The 22,919-nt window shown below is 41.2% G+C and overlaps 1 pseudogene across 1 annotated transcript; it reads right to left on the bottom strand.

The window, feature by feature from the left end:
• Window positions 1-2,999: 2,999 nt before the first annotated feature.
• Window positions 3,000-11,425, bottom strand: LOC123190511 (putative disease resistance protein RGA4; annotated as a pseudogene). Its single transcript, XR_006496368.1, has 6 exons — window positions 6,456-11,425; window positions 6,191-6,320; window positions 5,800-5,933; window positions 5,288-5,651; window positions 5,088-5,166; window positions 3,000-4,974 (listed from the first exon to the last, which is right to left on the bottom strand). The product of XR_006496368.1 is annotated as a putative disease resistance protein RGA4 (transcript).
• Between the last annotated feature and the right edge of the window lie 11,494 nt (window positions 11,426-22,919).

The raw sequence follows: 22,919 nt of genomic DNA, 5'->3' as shown, positions 1-22,919 counted from the left end.
GCAGATCGGAGGAGGGGCGACGGGGGAGGACCGGCGTCGGAGGTTGAGGGGGAGATCGAGTGAGTGTGAGTGTGAGTTGGATCGGATAGAGCGGAGGGGGGAGATGGAATGGCTTAGCAGTAGTGCGCTATAGCAGAAGGCACTACTGCTAAACGACCTAGCAGTAGCGCCTTTAACAAAGAGCGAGCTACTGCTATGTGTCAGCATGTAAAAATAGACATCAAAAATACATTGATCATCAATGATCTTTTTGCTAAGCACGTTGCACGTTGAATAGGAGCTCCCCTATTTGGCGCCCTTTGTGCCAAACTGTTGACCTGGTAGCTCTACTGGTTTGGCCCTTTTTTTTTTACTTTTTGTTATGTTAGTTTCTAATCTCACTAAAAAATAATCCCTCTATCCCATAATATAAGGAATTATTGCGTCCAATATGTGAGGATATTCGATGTAATAGCATTTTATAGTGTGGGGCAGAGGGAGTAATTTTTTCAGTAAACATGAGTTATTTTTTATTAAAAACTGTGATTATTTTTTTGAAAATTATGATAATGCTTTTTGAAAAAAACGTGGACATTTTATAAAAAAACAAACATTTTATGGAAACTGTTGATATGGACATATGTTTAAAGGCCACGATTGCTTAAACTTATGGATGCTTTTAAAACTGTTTTGAAAAAGGTGAACATTTTCTGAAATTGTGAACATTTTTTAATCATGAATACTTTTAACTTTCCAAACAATCTTTGAATTTTTTGAACAATTTTTATAATGTTCTTTTGGAAGAAATAAAAACTGGAAAACAAAACAATAGAAAAGGAGAAACAATTGGTAAAGAAAACAACAAGACAAAATTTACAGGAAAAGAGCAGAACGGAAGATTCCCAAAGCCGGATTCTTGTAAACTATAGTAGACCTAATTGGGCCTGCTTATTTACTTTGCTCGTTCCCTCCCGTCTGTGCGAAACAACGACAATTGGACTTAATGTGCGTTATTTAGGAGTTGCCTTTTCTTTAGGTAAAATTGTAGAGCCTATGGAGTTTCTCAAAGAAAGAATACCCTATGGAAAATGAGTAACACCTTCTTAGTATCGCCCAATCCACTTGGGCAATGTCCTTTACAACATAGCCTTCAAAGTTACTGTTAATAGCCTCAATGTTGTTATACCTAATATTATTTCTGAGGAGCAGTCAACCTTTGTGTTTGAGCATTTGATCACAGACAATATTATATTGTCTTTTGAATAATTTACATTTTGTGAAGAGGAATAGACTCAACATCTGATTTTTTCTTTTGGGAACGAGAGATTACTTTTTTCTGAAGGAGTAGTAGTACGGGAGACTGTCCCACACAAGTGTAGAATAGGAGCTCTGTAAGCCAATGTGATGCTCACTCCATCAAAATGCCACAAACTCGCGTAGAGGCTCATGCATCACATGCCTTGCACAATAGGGTGGCAAGGGTAGGGAAACCTTTTTCTTAATTTTTGGTAGAAGTTTTTTTGAGTGGTTTCCCTTGTTTTATTTTTCAGTTTTCTATTTGATCTTTCGGCATTTTGTTTTTTTGGATTACCTTTCTCAAATTTCCTTTATCTATTTTTTCAGTTTCTTTTTTTTCTTAAGAAGTAATTTGTCAATAATATAAACACTCTGTTTTCAGTTTCTTTTTTTGAGAAGTACTTTGCCAATAATATAAATACTTTGTTTTCAATTTTTTTTCTCAAGAAGTAGATTTTCAATAAATAATCACTTTTTTCGTAATACATGACATTATTTTCCTATAATATTTTTTAAATAACATTGTTTCCTGATACATGTAATGCCAAACTTTCCCTTTTAATAAAATTTTAAACTATGTTATTTAAAAATAACAATTAATATTTTTTTAAATCCAAAATTATTTTTATTACATGAGATCTTTTGAGGGTCATTTTATAAAGTATCAGGTATTTTTAAAAAGTGTTTGGAATTTTTATTTTTGTGGCATATTTTTGAAAATGCCATGTAATATAAAATAATGTTCACACACTTCTGAAAATATATGTTCACTTTTTTTACATCAAAGTACTCTTTATTTCAAAGTAATCACCATATTATCTTTTACAAGAGTATCAACAATCTTTATCGGTGGATCTTCCATCCACCCCGCACACACTTTTGAAAAATATATGTTCAGTTGATTTTAAAGAGTATTTATATTTGTTTTCACAAAAAAAATCTTGTTTTATGTTAAACAAAAAACCGAATGATGAGCCAGAGGTCCATAGCGAACCTATATAAACCGAAAAAAGGAGCGCCTGGAAAGGCGTCTACTGGGCTGGCCCATGATGGAAATCACCGTTGTGTCGACTATGTGACTGTGAGCGACACATAGGAGGACACACCGGTTCTTTTTGTGCCGGGAAAGGAGGACACACTGTTCTTAAAAAATGGAGGACACACAAATAGGAAATAGATGATGGCTTGAACAACCCTCGTAGCTTATGCAACTTCTTCATGTTTGCTTTACCAATTGCAGAGACACATCTAGCAAAAAGTAATAATACGGTAAAAAAAATGTTGGCATGATTAAGAATCTACGTCAAGTCAAAAATAATTACCCCAATGTAGCAACAACTCCATAAACTTCAGGTGACAGATATGTGAAATGCTGCAGATGATAGAGATCAATGCCCCAAAACTCTCCACTTTTAACTTCAGAGGAAGAGAACGCCCTGGATAAGAATCTCTTATGGAGAGCTCCATCATAATCCATTGCAAGTCAAAACACATACTGACATACCAATTGGTTATACATTCAAAAATCATCTTCTCCTTCCTTGTGCTGCTAAAATTAAATCGGACGATCGGTTTCTGAGACTCAGAGAAAACAGGATGAATAATGCAACATACACCGACACAATTCTTGAGAGGCAATTGGATAGCAAAAGCGAACAAGAAAGGCCAAGTTTTTGAAGTGAACAATAACAGGCGCATTATTATTTTAGCACAGGTAACCACTGTGACATGCAAGCATAGATTCATATATGAAGATATTGCACATTACACTGAATGTTGATGTCCACACTTAAAGAACAGATGAAAGAGTCCGCATGTTTTTGTACCATTCATCGACAGCCTACTACAGACTGAAGCTAGAAGGGAAATAACAATCGGGGAAACCCCATTCTCTCTTCCTTATAACATTGTTAGGAAGCAAGTGGCTTCAAAGAGAAACAAAAGCTATGATTCATCTTAGCCTTCTCCCTTTCCGATTCTTCCCTCGAGAAAGAAAGGTCTCAGATTGCGGCAAATGGCACGTCAGAGGACTTAGGCTCCTGATTCAACTTGCCCACATGCTTGTGAAATACCTGAAAGCTTAGCATAGCGAGATTGCAAACAAGTGCTCACGTGCAAACAATTACTGTAATCCTCGTAAACTTTGGGTCGAGGCACTTACTGCAAACATATTAAAGTAGCAGGCTAAGAATTGAGCACAAGCTTAAATAACAACTCCTATTCATTGCCAGTACGGAATGGGTTCCATTTTATGAGAGTGAACAGCATCAACAATATAGCGATCAAGTTTTGAACACAGGTAACTAGGAGGTTTGACTTCAATGTCAAGAACAAAGGAAGACAAGAGCAGCCAACAATTTTATTCCTTTGTGAACCTTCCAAGAGCAGGTATCTAGCGAAATTACCTCGTCATGATCCGGAATTACTCTCATCACATAATTATAGTCCTCACTGGCCAGTGGCCGAAGTGTTCTATCTACTTTATATTTGTGGAAAGCTTATCTGGAGCTTGGTTGGGTAATTCAAAGAATGAGCAAATCTGAAATCTAGATTGTAAAGCTAAATAAGAGTTCAACTCAGCATAAAAAGAAGTCTTCACATTCCAGTCATTGGAAAAAATTGTAGGGTCCAAGGCATGTGGGAGGAAACGGACTCACACCAAGGAAATTATTTGAGAGGCCAATGCAATGTAAGGTGATCCCAGGATGCGAGTGATGTTCCTGTTATCGATATTGCATATGTAGCACATGAAAATGGAAGCACTGCTGGCTATTCCGTCCTGCTTGAAAATGAACCCTTTAATCTTTTGAAATGGTGCTCCTCTCTTCTTGTTTTTTCAGTATGTGAGAGAGAGGCCACTGCTGATGAATATAGCTCTTGAATCTTCATAATAATGAATTTTGCAGCGTTGATAATAAAACGCTTTTGAGTCTTCTCAAACTTTGATGACTGTGCTTATGGAATAATCAACTACTATGGAATAGTGAGTGATGCGCTATATAGGTAGGTATGGTGTGAACAAATGACAGAAATGGTTTAATTTCTGAGATTTTGTGATATCCTGATGAAGGAATGCAATGCCGAGTGTTGAAGAGGCAAGCAAACATAAAGTTACGGCAAAGGAATGACTGGCTTTCAAAGACTTCAGACTAGAGGAACATCGAACTTAACAATACACACTAAATATTCAGATTGCAATAATCAAGGCTCATGAAATCTGCTCTGCTTTTGGCATTGGTGGGATAGAAAAAATACTACAGATCAAGAAGAGAATAAAATCACCTTCACCATACTTAACTCAGGAGGTTCTATGAATAAAAATTAGCAAGCTCGAGTCTTTTTGTTCAATCAATGTTCATCAATCACCTAGTAACAAGTGTTCTCTACCTTTACGACTATATGTATCAGCTGAAAACTCTCTTGTGTTATTTAATTCAGAATGGCAATGAATTCAGAGATTATGAGCGTGCTCAAAAGCTAGAGTACCAACTTATCCAGAAAGTATCAATTCCTCTAGCCTAGGTCTCATGAGGCAGTAAGTGTTTGACAATTGCACATTGCAATACAATCTAGCATAGCTAAATTGATCATGAATTTCAGCAAGGGGTTGCTGACCTTCTGTGGGTACAAAAGTGTTACAACTTCACAAACATGTGCCTACTCCATTGTTGATTTCCAAAGTTGTGCCGCATGCCACATCTATCAAGAACCCAATAACCATATTTCAGTCTAACATCTTAAAACTTAAAAAATGATACACAAGTTATCTTTTACACTTCTATAGAGATGCAAAAGGAGAACATTGGCCATACCAATTAATAACGACCAGAGATCTGATTGGCTGCACACAAGCACTGATATCATACGACAAGGGGTATTATTGTAAAGTTCCTGTATTCATTAAATTCCGTTAAGCAACACAAATTACGACGAACGCAAGAACACCTTCTATCTGCATCGGTGTACAACCGAATTAAAAAAAATGCAGAGCTTAATTTCAGTAGAAAGTCACCGGATCTCATTTCTTCCACCATTATGCCATGGTGATGGTGATATGTTAACCCTCACAGCCGAATAAGCCGAGCACACCATCAAGTCATCATGAGAGATGACCAAAATGTAAACGGAAAGTATCTATAATCCAACCAGAATTAGCATAAAGACTCCTGCACAAAAATAAAATAAAATTTCCTCCAGGGAGGGAGATAAAGAAACTTTGAAATGGTATTAGCTATACGATAGAACAGATTGGATTTGTGCACACTAACCAGATTTATGGACTTTTCATATAGGACGAAATACCACACAAGACCCTGAAGTGCCACCTGTGTGTGCATGGAGATAATTTTACAAGGCTAAAACTCCTAGATGGATCCCTGCATAGTAAATAGAATAATCATTTTGCTCAGACATCAGATATACAGTAATGATGTAACCAAAAGAGAACAAAATTGACTTGATGCGCGATATTACGGAGAAGCAAGACTTTTATGAAGAGTAAACTGTGATATTACATACACTTACCATAATTAATTAATTATCAATTCATGCTCATAAGGAGATGCCACTCAAGGCTTTGATGATGAAGGAACCTTGTATCAACGCAGAGAATTTTACAAAGATGGAAGAATTGACAACTCCATGGCCCAACCTGCTCACTGCAAAGTATATCGAAACACACACACACAGTTCAGAGTTTTGCAATAACAACATAAACAGTGGAGGTATACAAAACAAGGAGTATTTTTCCAAGTTGGGATCTACAATTCAGCAGTTCCATAACAATACATGAAGAGAAAAGTGTCCCACAAAATCGAAACAACAAAACGCAGAGAAGCAAGCCATGTACTTCCGTTTAATAAATAGTGGACTGGAAATACAACTGTACATGATGATTAATTATGCATGTACTGACCAGCTTTGCATGCAGGATGGGAGAAACAAACTGAGATCATCATGCTTGCACTGGCAAGTGGGAGCCTTGCTCGTAATTATACAGAGAGAACTGTAGGAGGCTAACAGAATATGCAGGTTGAAGAAGAACCCTGGAAAGTATATATATATTAAAAAAATTATAAGATAGAATAGCAGCAACTGCGGTGAACCAAATGGAACAAAAGAAAATGGCTTCGATGTACGAATTTAGGAAAAAGCTAGGGAACTGATTGTTTGTTACGCACCTTGGATTGGTCAAGTTCTCACAATTGGGATGGTTCCTATAAACTTGCGGCAGTCCCTTTTTAGCTCCTTGCTGTTGCCAAGATGGACATCTAACTCTCGCATTGAACTTGGAAGGCTGTCCTTGGGCAGCGACTTGATGGCATCACAGCGGCAGATATTCAATATTTCCAAAGAACTCGGGAGGCCGTTCGACAGAGACTTGATGGCACCGCAACACTCGATCTTTAATTCCCGCAGAGAGCTCGGAAGGCTGGGCAACGACAGGATGGCCGAACACCATATGACCCTTAATTCCCTGAGGTTGATAAGCTTGTGTAGCCCTGCAGGGAGGTGCTGCAGCTTGTATCCCCCAAAAAGTCGGAGGTCCTAGAGGCAGGTGAGGAGCTGAAGGGCCTCCTCTTGCTCCTTTGTCAAGCATTCCACCTCGTGGCCGAATAAGAGGAATAGTACTGTGAGGGTGGAAGAGAGGAGGCTACAGATGGGCGCAGCAAGGACTCCTGTGTTGTATTTCGTATTCAGAACCAAGGGCTTGGAGGAACGGGAATACCCCTCTTTGTCATGTGGCCATGAGGGATTGGATCCGGCGAAGAAGTTGGAGCGAGTATAGAGGGTTAATCGTGTGAGGCGGCCGTGGGCGAGGAGAGTCCATAAGCCCTCATCTCTTAAACCCTGCTCCCATGCATACAAGTATAATTCGGTGAGAGAGGTGAGGTTTGAGAGGGCTTGCAGCGTCTCCATGTGCTTCACGCTCCGTAGGCAGAGGACTTGCAAGCAGGTTGGAAAAGGGAAAACAGAGGAGGATAAGGATGAATAGGAGGAGAGGAGCTCGGGGCAGCCACTCACATCCAAGTGGCTAAGGGAGCGGAGACGTTGGAGCCCTGCTTCTGTTGTGGCGTGCTGGTCGTTGTCGTGCAGTGGATTGGAGAATAATAAGCTCACCTTTGGGCAATCTGAAATCCGCAATTCCTGTAGCTGGGGAGGCAATAGAAGTACTCCTGCTGCTGACGCTGTTATTATTTCCTCATCGTCTCTTGTCTGTTGCTGCTGCTCTCCAGAAACAGTTTCTGCATGCTCTACCACACCCAACCCAGTTATATTCTCACACCTATTCATATCCAACTTTGATAGGTTCGGAAGAAAAGAGAGCAGCAATGTCAATTCTTTTCCTTTCGTATCACAGTTACTGATCCTGAGTTCTTCAACTGGAAACCGGTATACGCCATGCCTAGCAGTAGCATCTCCAACCGATAACAAGAAACTGCTGGCACCCTCTATCACGATCTTCTTTAGAGATGCTAGCACTCGGAGGTTATCCAGCGGCAGGGGAGGGACTCTGTTCACGTACAACTCCTCTAGATCAGTTAGATTAGAGAAATTCAACCCACTCCACAACCCATCATATTGACCACCCTTTCCCTCAATTTCCAAGCTTAGTTTTGATTCGTACCTTTTGTGGTAAACCAGCTTTTCAAAACCTGATCCTGCTCTTACTATCTCAGCACAACACGGAGTACTAGTCCGCCAAGGGATAGAAGGCACTGATGCTAGTTTCGGGCAGTCGACAATGACCATCTCCCGTAGCCTAGGAAACCAACCCATTTTCTCCTCCATTCGTGCTTCATAGCAAGTAGAATGTGAAAATGGAAACTCCAAAAGTTCAGAACATCCTCTAATTATGAGCACTTCCAAGTAAGAAAAGAAAGGACAAGCGCCATTTCCAACCCATTTTTTCAACCTAGATATGTTACTTAATTGTAGCCTTCTCAAGTTATGGAAGCTTAGAGGTGAGAGGCTACAACCCTGATACTCTTCATCAAGCTCATTAACCATCCACATCTCTCCCAGAGGTGGAAGAGTTTTCCAAGATACACCATCCAGACAAAGAGATTCCAAACATTTAACTGAGAGATTCTCATATAGCCATGATGGGGAATTAGTGCCCCCGTGCCCTCTAATGCATAGCTCTTGAAGATTGCCATGTGGTACAAGGCTTCCAAGAACATTTTCTTCTTTTACAGGATCCACATTAGGTCGCATCACATCCCATTCTAGTATGAGTTCTCTTATGTGGTTCTTCTGTGCGAGTTTTGACTCACTTGCTTCCTCTTTTGTCTGCACATTTTCAAGATTATATATGCCAAGTGATCCTCCAATCTCCGTCAATGTTCCGAGCTGACTTAGTTCAAAACAATCACTCTCCTTTCCCACTCTAAATTCTCTTAATTCCTGGAGGAATTTTAGTTTTCCCACCCCATAAATGTCAGACTGAAACTGAAGTTTTTTTTTCTGGCACCAGAAAATGATGCAGTTTTATAAGGTTGCTCATATGTCTAGTTGAACTAACGTAGTGTTGCACACTTTGCACATCAATGACCTCTAAATGATACAATCTAAACAACGCGCTTGGTAAGCACACGTCCAAGTAATACACTGGCTTAATCCTTAGGTAACGAAGATGGACAAGTTTTGAAAAGTTGTGCAATAGGTCCTCCAAATTATATGATGCTTCAGACAAAAATATGACGCGAAGGGCTGTAGCTTCTCTAAATAAACCACCAATAGTTTTGACAAGGCTTCCATGGTATTCACCAAATAACATTAAAGTACGCAGGTGTTCAACTTTCAATCGTTTAGCTAGTGCACTTAAATTTCTGTCGTATTCTTCAAAAGACATTCTGTCATTTACATCTTTGTTATCCGTGATTATAGACAAGTGACGCACAGATGGGGGAATTTGTATATACCTTACGTTAGAACTATAGATGCTAAGACATTCATGCGATGAAACCTTCACTGCCAACTCATGCAATAAGTCATGGATAACATAATAAGAACGTTCTTCCCTTTTATTCATTTTGAAAAATCCATGGGTTACCAAGTAATTTAAATAGCACATTCCAACATCTTCAAAATATTCAGTCCAATCCACAAGTGAACCAACTCTTCGCTACCAAATTCATAATCTTCAGGAAATAAAGAACAAAAAGAAAAACATTGTTGTAGATGGAATGGAAGATGATCATAGCTGAGTTTTAAAGCTGGCATAATATCATTGTCATTGTTTTGTGATTCCCATTCTTTACTTTCCAGAACGCTTGTCCAAAGGTTTAATGTAAGTTTGTTTCTTAATAATCTACCAACAGTTTTTGCTGCAAGAGGGGAACCCTTCAGCTTGTCCACTATTTTGCTCCCAACTTCAGATAGTTCTGGATGGTGAATCCATGGTTCTTGGTCACCAAATACACAATCTTCAAAGAAAGACATAATATCTTTAGGACATAGATGCTCCAATCCCAGTGAGCATTTAGTTGTCTTAACCGTGTTTGCTACCTCGGGTATTCGAGTCGTGACTATAACCATGCTACCTTTTGCACCCTCGGTTTTGAATAAGGATAACAATTTTTTCCACTCATCCTCATGATGTGTCCACACATCATCTAACACAAGTAAAACCCTTTTTCCTTTTATCCTTTGCACGATAAGCTCTTCATCACTACAATCACTCTTTTCATTGTCAAATTTGGGGATATTTTTCACGATATCTTTTGCCAACCTATTCGCATTAAAATCAAAAGAGATACAAATCCAGATGGGGACTTGGAAATGACTCTTCGCTTGTTCATATACGTGTTGTGTGAAAGTTGTCTTTCCAATACCTCCTGGGCCGACAATTGGAAGCACAGTGAGTTCACAACATTGACTATTAGCAATTTCATCGAGGACAATCTTTTTGTGGCTATCCCTTCCATATAACTTAGGTTCTATAATTTGTGGGGTAGTTTTGGGTCTGTTCGTGGCAATGTCTTGGGTAGAGGCACGGCTAGAGTTCAGTAACTCTAGATTAAGAATGGTTGAGACCTTAGCACATACAGGCTTCAACTGCTCTATGATGTTCAATATCTTTCTAGACATTTCCACCCTGTCAAACTTCAGTTTTGGTATTTCTAAGGGGTGATTTTCCACCACTTCGGTCTGAGCATCATGGTCGATAGAGGGTAAGGAGGAGAAGCAAGAAAAGTGTTTACCGACATTGTGGGCAGCCTTAGGCATGCATCTGCCATGAACCTCATCGACACCCAGCTGTTTGGTGGGTGTCGGTAGTGAGGAGTTAACCTCACGCCGACCACCACAAAAGCGGAGACCTGAGAGGCATCCTTGTTTGCCATCGCCGTCTTGCTCATCAGGATCGGGACGCCTGGTAGCACGCGTGCACACAGGAAACTTGAGTTTGTTCCCACAAGCTTTGGTCATGTGGCGAGCATGGAGGGCGAGGTCCTGGACACAGCCAGCAGCATGCGTGTCTGCAGCATGGTACGTGCCATCGAGCTCATCCTGGATGCGGAAGTAGTCGATCGCGTCCAGCACATCGTCGGCCCCATAGGCCAGCTGCCGCAGCTTGTTTAGCAGCTCAGCCAGGGCGGGGTTGTGGATCTCCCTGCCCTCGGCAGTGTTCAACATTGCCTGAGCCTGCAACAGCTCCAGCTTTAGATTCTCGATGTTATACCCGAGCTTGGTGCTGGCTGCCCACAACTCCAGCACACCACCAGACAGTGGGCTCAGTGCTTTGCCAACCACCCAGCTCGCTGCAGATATGCCAACCGTCTCCATAGAGAAGATGGAATTATCGATATCGATAGTTCTGCATGCACCAGAGTTGTTAGCAAGGGCAACTATATATCAATACTGTGAACAAATAACCTTTTTTGAACTGGAATCCAAAAGGCATATATCATATACGTATTAAATAAGAACAAGAGTGTAAACTAATAATGGTTGGTAAATGTATGAGGTTCCAGTGTTCAGTGATAATAATCTCATGTAAACTTACCAGGAGAGCCGGGGTCAGAGCAGGCTGCACTGCAAAGTGTTGCTACCAGAGGAGACCTAGCTAAGAAAGATAGTCGAGAACTCTAGACGCAGCGGAGAAATGCCGGAGAAGGTTGATGTCCCGAGAGAGAGGCGTGGATGGCAGATGCGTGGAGAACTACAGATACTTAAGGGGTGGTATTTATAGATGCAAGCAGCTACAAAGTAAGGCTAGCCAATCAGAAGGACGTCCCAGTCGGATGAACTAAAATAATCGCAGCTAGTGAAGCTGGGAGAGCAAGCAAATTAATACTCCCTCCGTCCAAAAAAACTTGTCCCTTAAATGAATGTATCTAGCACCAAGTTAATGCTAGATACATCCATTTGAGAGACAAGCTTGGGACAAGCTTTTCCGGACGGAGGGAGTACTTGCCTTCAGATCTTGTTAAGGGCATCATTACAACCTGGTCTGGGACTCTGGGTAGCTCTGGAACCCTTTCTTGAAATTATGTTGGGAACACCAGCCTATACTACGGTACATAGCAGAGATAAAGCACAAAGGGAACAAAATCCGTTTAACAACATACGCGTCCATGATAAAAATAAAGGCCCTATAGCCGTGACAACAAATTTGGCGTTCCTTGCGGAGTTCTGGCACTGCTCTCTGCAAGTTGCGATCTAAGCCTGCACAGGAGCAAGTTTGAATCTTTCCATAGCTGCAAATGCACGAGAATTTTGTGGAATTTGTCATTAGGTTGCTTAAAAATGCCCCTCAATCAGTGATTTATTTGAAAGATTCAAAGCGGCCATGCAGTGCTTGAAAATGCTCTCCATCAACGGGAGTGGGCTAATCCATCATTGGCAACAGTGAGCTGATACATTTTCTTATGCAAAAGTAGCTGATACATTTTCTTATGCAAAAGTTAAAAATGAGCAGATGCTATGTTGGGGCAAATACGCAAGGCAGAAAATGTCACGAGCGTGCTCTATTTTCCTGAGGTGAAGCAAGGCATACATATTCTCGTTTAGTTGGCAAACAAAGAGGAAAGGAACTACTCCCTCTGTAAATTAATATAAGAGTGTTTAGATCACTAAAATAGTGATTTAAACGCTCTTATATTAGTTTACGGAGGGAGTAATAGGCAAGGGCGTAATCATCACAAGGAATATGGAAACAGTGAGCTGATGCTGAAGGTTACCTAATAAAGCATCATCTTTCTCTCTGAGTGCGTGATCAAGATGTGAGTTAGTGCTAAGACCCATCACCTTTACGTGCAGCACACCGGAGAGTGCGGCATTTGTTCCCTGTCTGGCCCTTTCCAGCGATGCTGATAATCTTAATGTCACATCAGATCTCCATTTGCTTTCTTTTTCTCTACTTTTGATAGGGCGTGTATCACCGCTGATGATCTTAATGTCACATGGATCTCCCTTTTTCTTTCTTTTTTCTCTACTTTTGATAGGGTGTGTATCACATTTGTTGTGGTTATCAGTTTCGAGGACAAGGACTCGCATCCATGGAGCACTTTTGGGAGCAAACAAGGGAAGGGACACATCCCAACAGTAAAGATAACTTGCTGTCCCCATCGAGCTTGATACACAGCTTACCAAATCTTTTCACCTCATGGTACGATAGTTCCACGCGCATGATACATGACAGGCAAGACTGCTGTTGCAGACAGTGCCTAAACAGGGGCATCAGAAGGTAAATGGAAATAATCTCGTTCCCTTGCAAGAAGTATATATCCTTTTGAACTTGAACAGACGACACAAGGAGAAGAAGGGTACATATATATGGGGATGAAGTGTGATTAGAATGCGCTGTGAGTACGCATCTCAAAATTGCTTCCTAGAACGCAACAGATGGAAAGAAAGAAAGAGCAAGAAAGGTAGAGCAGAGGCGCTCTGCGCTCATGACCAATCCTTCAGCTCAACAACCCAGCTGTGAAGTGAACCAGTTTCCCGACGCGTGCTCTTTTACTGTAGTTAAATTGAAGCAAACTCAGCACTCCACTAGTCATTTTTCTCAGATGGGGCGGAAGTTCAATGCAAACTCAGTTTGCTTATTCCATTGGTGTGTTTTTCCTTTTGTTCTGCAGACTGCAGAGCACAAATGACACAAACACTTACAGTGTCCAGAGGAACTTCCCTGTGCAGTAGCAAACTTATCATGTAGGAATGATTAAAAGATAAAGTGACATAAGTGCAGCATGTGTTCCATGCATAATTGGCCAATTTCCAGCGGTGCTCTGACCTTAATATCACATCTCAGCATAGATTAAAATCGCGGGAGAAACGATTTCGCGGCGGCCTCTCCCAGCAGCTATAGCGGCCGCCATAGCGGGCAATAGCGGCAAATAGCAGAAAATTTTCTGGTGGGAGAGATGATTTCTAGAGGTTTTTGCTGATTTTTCTGCCATTTAGAGGGATATGTTGAGGTTTTCGCGGCCACAGCCATAGCTTAGCGGCGAGGCTCCCGGGCAGCTATAGCGCAGCTATTGCGGCTATTTCGCGGGCTATTTGAATCTATGCATCTCAGTCTCTCTGCTTTTATCCTGGTGTAGATTTCCTGCCCCCTCGTGGTTTCTAAGCAAGTATCCAACGAAAATACTACTAGTACTGAGATGATGCCCAAGGTGGTGCTACCAGTTAAAGCATAATCAGTGCTTGTGCGCGTGGTGTGATGAGATGCAAACTGTTGCTCATCCCCACCCTCGACTCTTTCCAGCTGTCCTGAACCCTGATCCTGATGGCACAAGTGCATGAACCTTGTCACAGTACCTGATCAACAGAGTGGTTATTTCTAGTGAACGGTGAGTGTGCGAGTAATAATTGGATGGGCACCAATGCAATATGCAGACCTCAACCAAATCAGCCAACTCTCACTTATTTCATCCATATCCATGACAATAATTGGTTAGGGATGGATGATTTTCGGGGTGACAAATCGAATCAATTCTGAGATTTTAGAGACAAAGGTGGGCAGTCAAGCTGACATCTGTCCTTAGCACCTCAAAGAAGGAGGGGAACTTTTGGTCTATGGGGACATATGCACCCTATATGGGAAAAAAAATTAGTAATTCAACAAAATGTCAAAAATTCCTGAAAATATTTTGGAAATAAACTTGACCTTCTATTGTACTCGTGAAAAATAAAATCCACCAAAAAAAAATCCTTTTGACTTCTTTTCAAAAAAGACAAATTTCCGGTCAAAATAGCGTGAATAGTGAACTATAATAGCAAATAAATTTTGTCTTTTTCGCTGTGAAGTCAACATATTTTTCTTTTTTGTGAAAATTGTGTATACTAGTGCGTAAGTAAGTCAACTTTATTCTAAAAATAGTTTCTTAACTATTTTAAATTTTTGTTTAACTATTAAAAATAAATCCCCATATAGGGTACATATGTACCCAGGAACCATTGGGTATTTCCCCTCAAAGAAGCATGTCCGTTGACACTTCAAAGAAGCTTTGCTGAAGTGAAATGCAAGTGAACCCAGCACTGTACTAGTCATTTTCTCCAACTGGAGCAGCAGCTAGCTGAATGCAAAACCAGTTTGCCTATCCCTTTGGTGCTTTTGCTTTCTCCTCTTATTGTTCTGCAGAGCACACATAACACACAAACTTTTTAGCCTCCCGAGGAACTACTTGCCTTTGGAGCATAAGCTTTGCAGGTAAAAAGTACTAATACACAGAGTGTGAGTGAGATATGTAGGGTGGCATGAAGCGGCCAGAGTCTGTTGAGAGATGCTTGCGTTGTTGCTTGTGATGAGAATTGAAGGAATACAACCCGCATGTAGAATGGCCAGTGAATGCTAAAAACACCATGTTGTGTTGCCATTTCTGAATGAAACGTATTTAGGCTAACAGAGTCTGAACCTCTGAAACTTGTATCGAAGCCCTACCCTAGTCCTGACAAAACATAATCATCCTTCCCACATACGTATGGTACAAGAAGACTGAACTGAAATTGAGAGGGTCTCATGTAGAACACCCTCCTCAGCTTCACGCCAACGGATCCAGTCAATAAACGAAACGCCTACGAGACCGGCGGGGCAGAGAAGGAGCTTGGACGGAGATGCGCTTACGGATTGGCGTCGGAGGAGGAGTCGGGAACGGCCGCGGAGGCGGCGGCGGCGAAGCCATGGGCGGCCGGCTTGTTTCGTTCCCCTCCTTCTCCTTGTGACACTCGTGTGGGCCTTGCCGCCGATGGGTTACAAAGAAAGAGAAATTGGTAGAGTGCGTGGGCCTTGACCCGTAGGCTTTCACAAAGCCCAGTGCACATTCCGAGTAGACACACGAGCCCACGTTCAAAAGAAACGAGCCCACGTTCAAAAAAAAAACGATCTCTTGAGACTCACCGGCCAGAGTCTGCAACTTCTGCAGCAGCTCCCCGTAAAAAAACAAAAAATAAATAAAAAACTTCAGCAACTGCATTTCCCAGAGGCCACAAGATGTGAAATGACTCGGGTGGTGATGGAGATCAGTAAGTACTCCGTATTGAGCACTCCACTTGCTCTTATCTGCAAATCTCTTTCGGGATATCGTTGCAACTAAAACACTACAGCTACTACTTGCCCAGCAGCAACAAGTTACTGCATTCAACCCAACTAACTTTGCCCAGCAGCAAGTTAACTGCCGAACAACACACCTCTTCAGGTTGTGAGCGCACCGCACACAGCTCTTGTTGTGTTCATCTGAATGCCCATAAAAAAAAAGAGGATTTTTCTTCCAGAATAGCCTATTTTCGAGCAAACCAAACGTGAAAGCATATCCAGTTTCATATAAAAAGGAGACCACCAAGGTGAAAACAATATCAGCGAACCATTTATCTATATATATGGACTTTGTTTATGCTTCCGCGAAACAACCAACCACCGGACATAACTGTTGTTGCTTAGTGAAACTGCTTCAAACGTGTTCTCACATCAAGTAGCACAGAAGCTAAAGGGGGGGAAACATTCTCTCTTCACTATACATTCTTGCTGAATATAACTAACACTTGCTACAAAGAGAAGAAACAAGAAAAATTTATCTCGGGTTTCTCCCTTGCTGACTCCCACCCCTCAAGGAAAACAGTATCTAAAACCGCAGCACATGGCCTGGCGGACCAAATTTCTTCACATGACCAGAGCTCCTGATTCAAATTGCCCGTGTGCACTTCTGAAATTCCTGAAAGCTTAGCATAGAGAGATTGCAAACAATTATTGAAATCCACATAAACTTCAGGTCGAGAAACTTCCCACAAACTTATCAAAGTAGCAGCCTAACAATTGAGCACATACCTATATAACAACTTTATTCATTGCCATGAGGGAACCGGAGAGTTCTGAGAACGGATTCATTATATGAGGGTGATCGGCACCAACAGTATAGCTTTCAAAGTTTTTCAACACCAAGTCACTAAGTTGTTTGACTGCAATCCCAAGAGCAAAAGGAAACAAGACAGATGGCGGAGATCAGTGCCGTAGGCGTCGGCAGCACGGGCGCGTAGACAGATTTGAAGCAGACGTACATCACGAAACTGAAAATGGGAGACTTGGCTCCAATCTACATCGTGGTTAATAGAGTTTGCTCGTTCTAGATGTTCCCTGTTACAGTACTGTTTATTAATGGACGCAAAGTCTCCCTGATGAACCACTCCTAGCATGCTCCTTCTTCTGCAAGGGCCCAAACACAAACCCAAATCTCGCCGGATCATACCTGGACAAAACAAGCAGACACATATATACCCTGTGTTCTACTCACAAAGTCACAAGACAAGCAATATGTGTAGTATGTCCAGACTCCAGGTCATGCCTGTGAATAGAGCAAACCTGTGTAGCTTCTGCACTCAAATCTTGTCTTGTAAACAGAAATCGCAGGAAAAAAATTCCTCGGAAAATAAAAACAACATGGCAACAATGATTGGTTCAGATTGCCAATTGGGTATCAGGCAACCGGAAGATTCTGCAGTGAACCATTACAGTGTCTTTATTTAATTACGCTTTAGCACAGGCAACCAAAAGTGACACCCAATCATAGATTCAGATATGAAGATACTATTGCAATTTGCAAAGAACTGCATTTCATTTCACTGAATATACATGTCCACACTGAGAAAACAAATGAAATTTTTTGTCCTGTTTTCATACCACCCATCGAAACCTGCTACAGGTTGAAGCTACAAGAGAAATAGCAGGTGTGAAAAAACCATTCTCTCTTCCTTATAGAATTATTAGGGAGAAAGTGGCTATAAAGAGAAACAAAAGCTATATATGATTCATCTCAGGCTTCTCCCTTTCTGTCTCTCCCTCGAGAAAAAGAGTCTCAGATCGCGGCCAAATGATCCAGGCTCCTGATTCAACTTGCCCACGTGCTTGTAAAATACCTGAAAGCTTAGCATAGCTAGATTGCAAACAAGTGCTCATGTGCAAACAATTATTGAAACCCTCATGAACTTCGGGTCGAGGCACTTCCTGCAAACTTATTAAAGTAGCAAGCTAGCGGTTGAGCACACACTTAAATAACTGCTCTTATTCATTGCCAGTAGGGAATATATTTCATTTTTTGAGATTGACCAGCATCAACAATATAGTAATCCAGTTTTTGAACACGAGTCACTACGTGGTTTGACTTCAATTTAAAGAACAAAAGAGAACAGGAGAAGCCAACAATTTTATTCCTTTCTGAACCTTCCAAGAGCAGGTATCGAGTGAGATTACCTCATCATGATCCGGAATTACTCTCATCACTTAATTATAATCCTCACTGGCCAGTGGCCGAAGTTTTTTCTATCTACTTTATATTTGTGGAAAGCTTATCTGGAGCTTGGTTGGGTAATTCAAACAATGAGCAAATCTGAAATCAAGATTGTAAAGCTAAATAAGAGTTCAACTCTAGTACAAAGAAGTCTTCACGTTCCAGTCATTGGAGAAAGGTAGTGCCCAGGGGATGTGGGAGGGAATGGACTCACGCCAAAAAATGTTTGAGAGGCTATCAATATTGCATAGGTAGTAGTTTGATTAGCCATTCTGCATTCTGCACATGAATATGGAAGCACTGCTGATTATTTCTTCCTGCTTGAGAATGAAACTTTGACCTTTCGAATGGCGGCCCTCACTCTTTTTCTTTCTTTATTTTTTTATTTTTGTGAGAGAGGCATCAATATTGACGGATATAGCTCTTCATAATGATGAAATTTGCAGGGCCAATGACAACAAAGCGCTTTTGAGTCTTCTTTAACTTGATGAGTGTGCTTATGGAATAATCAACTACTGTGGGAGAGAGAGACAGAGAGAGATGTGATATGCAGATAGGTAGGTATGGTGTGAACACATGGAAGAGATGGTTTATTTTCTGGGATTTGTATATGTACACCGGCAGAGCTTGTGATGAAGGAATGCAATGCTGAGTGTTGAAGAGGCTAGCAGACATAAGTTACGCAAAAAGAGTGACTGGATTTCAAAGACTTCGGACTAGAGGAACATCAAACTTAACAATACGCACTAAAAATTCAGATTGCAATAATCAAAGGCTAATGAAACCTGCTGTTTTTGGCATTGGTGGGACAGAAAAAATACCCCGGATCAAGAAGAGAATAAAACCACCTTCACCATACAAAATTCAGGAGGTTCTAGGAATAAAAATTAGCAAGCTCAAGTCTTTTTGCTCAATCAATGTTCATCAATAACCTAGTAACAAGTGTTCTCTACCTTTATGACTATATGCATCAGCTGAAAACTCTCTTGTGTTATGTAGTTCAGCATGACAATCATTCATAGATTACGAGAGTGCTCAAAAGCTAGACTTCCAACTTATCAAGAAAGCAGGAATTCTCTAACCTAGGTCTCATGAGGCAATAAGAGTCCGACAATTACACAATGAATACAATCTATCTTGCTAAACCCATCATGAATTTCAGCTGGGGTTTACTGACCTTTCCTCAAACCTGCTACCACTGCATTGTTGAATTCCAAAGTTGTCCATCGGCCATGTCTATTGAGCGACCAAGAAGCTTAGTTCAGTCTAAAAAGTTTGGAACATAAGACAAATACACGAGTACCCTTTTAGACTTTTGTACGAATGTGAATAGACAAGGCATACCAATTAGTGAAAGCCCGAGATCTCAGTTTACTTGACGCAAGCACTGAGATGGTTAGAAAGGTATTCTTGTAAAAAGCTCCTGTAATTAACAAAATTTCATTTAGCAACAAAGCTTATGACGAATATCTGCAATGTAGCATCGAACTGAAAAAACTACAAACCTTAATTTCAATAGTAAATCTGCAAAATATCGGTTATTCCCCCATTTTATGATCCTCACGGCTGAACAAGCACACCGGCACCAAATGTAACTGCAAAGTATCTTGAAACCAACCAGAACAAGCATAAGAACACCTGCACAAGAAACAAAAAAAATGTTGAATGCATATTAAATTTCGTCCATGAATGGAATGGCATTAGCTGAGGACCATGTTGATTTTCTTGATATTTCTCAGTTCGATAAGGAACATCTAGGTATCAGTAATATGGTTGGAGAAGTTCAACACGTACTTACCAGATTTATGTACTATGTACAGTAAAAAGATACAACACAAAAGATCCTCGTGTGCAGACTTTGCATAGATGGGGATGATTAACAAGGCTAAAAACTGTACTGCTCCCAGGCAGAGAACCTGCAAAGTAGATGAAAACACATAGTGTTTAAGATTTTTCAGTTGTGACGTAAATCAAATCAAAAATATGAGCAGTGATTTAAACTAATAGAACTGGGAGCAATTTTGATCAGACAGATAACTTAGGCAGATACTTTTCAGACAATTTGCATGTACTTACCAAATGTGTTGACATGACAAAAATACCACACAGGACCTCATGCGCCAACTATCCATATATGGGGATAAGTCCACAAGGTGAAAGTGATGCACGGACCAGCTGCACGTACGGTTGATGGAAGCAAACAATGTTCAGAATATGCAGTAGCAAGTGAACCAAGCCGAAAGAAAAATGAGTTAGCGTCTGTGGTATCAGAAAAAAAGCAAGGGTAATGGTGGAAATCGAGAATTGGTACGAGCAAGGAAGTATTTGTTACCTTGGATCAGTCTATAATGTGATTTCTGGGATGGTTCCAATTAATCGCACGCACCAAAGAAATTGGGGATTCGTTGGACTAAATTGCTGAGGTGGCCCCGAGTAAGGAGAGGCAACAGGCCCTCGTATCTCAAATCCTCTCCGCAACGAGATATGCTTAATCGGGTGAGAGAGGTGAGGTTTGGAAGGGTCAGCACGCCCTTCACGGACGAAAGATCCAGGTGTAGCAGGGAGGACGGGAAAGGGTGGCGAAAAGAGCAATCTTCTAACCAAAGGGCAATTAGGGCTTGGAGGGCATTGAGGGAATGAACTACCGCACCACCATAACTGATGACCAGCGCCGTCAGAGAGTTGGAGAGATGTGCAGGGAGGAGCAACAGCCCATCATCATCTGCCGTGTTTGCCTCCTCCTTCTCCACCTCTGCTATTTCTTGTTGCCCCTCTTTTGCTAGTGTATCATCCATTGTAACATCTGAAGAGATTGACAATGATACTGGTGCTGTTTTTTGCTGCAAATCCACCCCCACAGCAACCTGTGTTATGTTTTCACAACGATATAGTTCCAGTTTGGATAGCTTTGGGAGGTGAGACAAGAACTGTGTCAATTCCTTTCCAGTAGAAGCAGATCTCCAAATTTTAATTTCCTCCACAGGATTGTGGGGACCCCGACTCATAAGTCGAGATCACCGAATGCACGTGTACAGTGATCCCAGAGATCAATGCTCACTGAACACACAGAAGCTGAATAACAAGAGTCTTACATCCATACATACCGTCTTACACAAATTATGACCATTATGGTCAAGTCTTACATAGATAAAGCCTTAAGGGCTGAACATCAAGTGAAACACAAGCAGCGGAAATCTTCGTCGATAAGTAGAACCCATGCCATCTGCCTTAACCCTATAGGCATTCTGACTGGGAAACGTCCTAGTTCGCATGTTCGTCTCCATAGAATTCTTCTTCGAACTCCGGTTCTTCCATGCCTGGCCAATTAAATAACCAGTGGCAAGTCAATGAGTACTTTGAATATACTCGCAAGCAACCCAGGTTTTGGTTCAAGGAACAACAATGCATGATATAGGTAAATTTTTGCGGAAAGCTAGTTTTGAGTGCAATGACATGTTCAACAACTTGTAAGGCATGCATCAGGAGAATTCAATTAACCATGAGGACAGGTTACAGATATCAACATAAATAGAGTGGGCACCAACCCAACTCAATCATGTCAAGTCCTTGACTTGACCCAGGTAGTTTTTCCCACACACACACTGGTTGAAAACAAGTGGACGTAGCCCAAGAGCGGTTACCCAACTGTCCTTGACCGTGGACACGGCTATTCGAATAGTTTTACACTCTGCAGAGGTTGCACACTTTACCCACAAGATCCGGGGAACTTTCGTGTCATCCACGACCCGCGGTACCTCAAGTACCCGGGGTAAGCACCCGATCACTATCTTTCCCTAGACGACACTAACAAGGAGTCCACTCGTTGTTCCGTATCCTCACGATGTACATCATACGAGACTCACTCGAGATCGTAACACCCGAGAGGGGACACAATGGTGTATCCGGTGCCCTGTGAAAACAGTCATGGCCGCCCTACCTGGCACGACCCCGTCCCGAGAGAGAGCACCAACTCTTCCCCGTCACTAGTAATGCGGGCTCCAAACTAGTATCGGCCTAGGTAATCAATAATGCCCTTTCCCATATAAGGGTAGAGTGGTTGCGCATGTAAGGTTGGAATAACAGTCGCAACTTAAACCAATCCGTTTTTGAAAACCACACACACACTTGCCTTGGTACACCACTTCGTCATCAAGTGGTTACCCAACTCATCATCTCCCTCGGGCATAAGTGGCACCCGACGGGGTTTTCGGAAAGTCCTTTGAAAATACTTTGTCTCCATCATTATGCATATTCCCGTCCCTTTTTGCGTATCACTACTTTAGCATCCTATCTACTCCCACCGGCATAACCCTCATAAGAAGGTACGGTCATGCACAATGCAAGTATCAACAAGGAGGAAATGAAGGCAATCCACCAAAGTGGCTACCATCTCATCATGATCCCGATGCAACAATATTGAAGTGCTATGTGAAATGCATAAAAAAGGGTTTCATAGACATGGTCAAATGGCTGCTTGCCTTGGTCTTCAAAGTCTTCAAGTCCTTCTCCTTCTTCTTATCCAACTACTTCGTCAAATACGGGATCTATTCGTCGCAAAAGAAATAACGAGAAAATAAGGCAATAATAAAACAGAAAAACCAAAGTGCTCAGAAAAATGTCAACTTATTTTTGATAAATACTAGGGGGAACTCTAAGAAGGGGAAAATTACTAGTTATGGATTTGGAGTTGTATGATAGGAGAAATGGATTTTCAGAGGGGAATATAAATGCTCAAATTTGAATTTAAATTTGAACAGTGCAGAAAAGTTTGATGGATATTTATGAAAGTTACACCATTAAATAGGTGGGATTTTTAGAAAAAAATGGGAGTTGGAATTATTGCATTTGGATTAATATTTAATCCTGTTGAAATTTTGCAAGTTTCCAGAAAAAGAAAAAGGAGAAGCAGCACTGTGC

The sequence above is a fragment of the Triticum aestivum genome, chromosome 2A (assembly GCF_018294505.1).
Source record: "Triticum aestivum cultivar Chinese Spring chromosome 2A, IWGSC CS RefSeq v2.1, whole genome shotgun sequence".
In the NCBI taxonomy this organism is placed as follows: Eukaryota; Viridiplantae; Streptophyta; class Magnoliopsida; order Poales; family Poaceae; genus Triticum; species Triticum aestivum.
The sequence above is the reverse complement of the archived record's forward strand: the minus strand, read 5'-3'. Positions and strand labels throughout refer to the sequence as shown.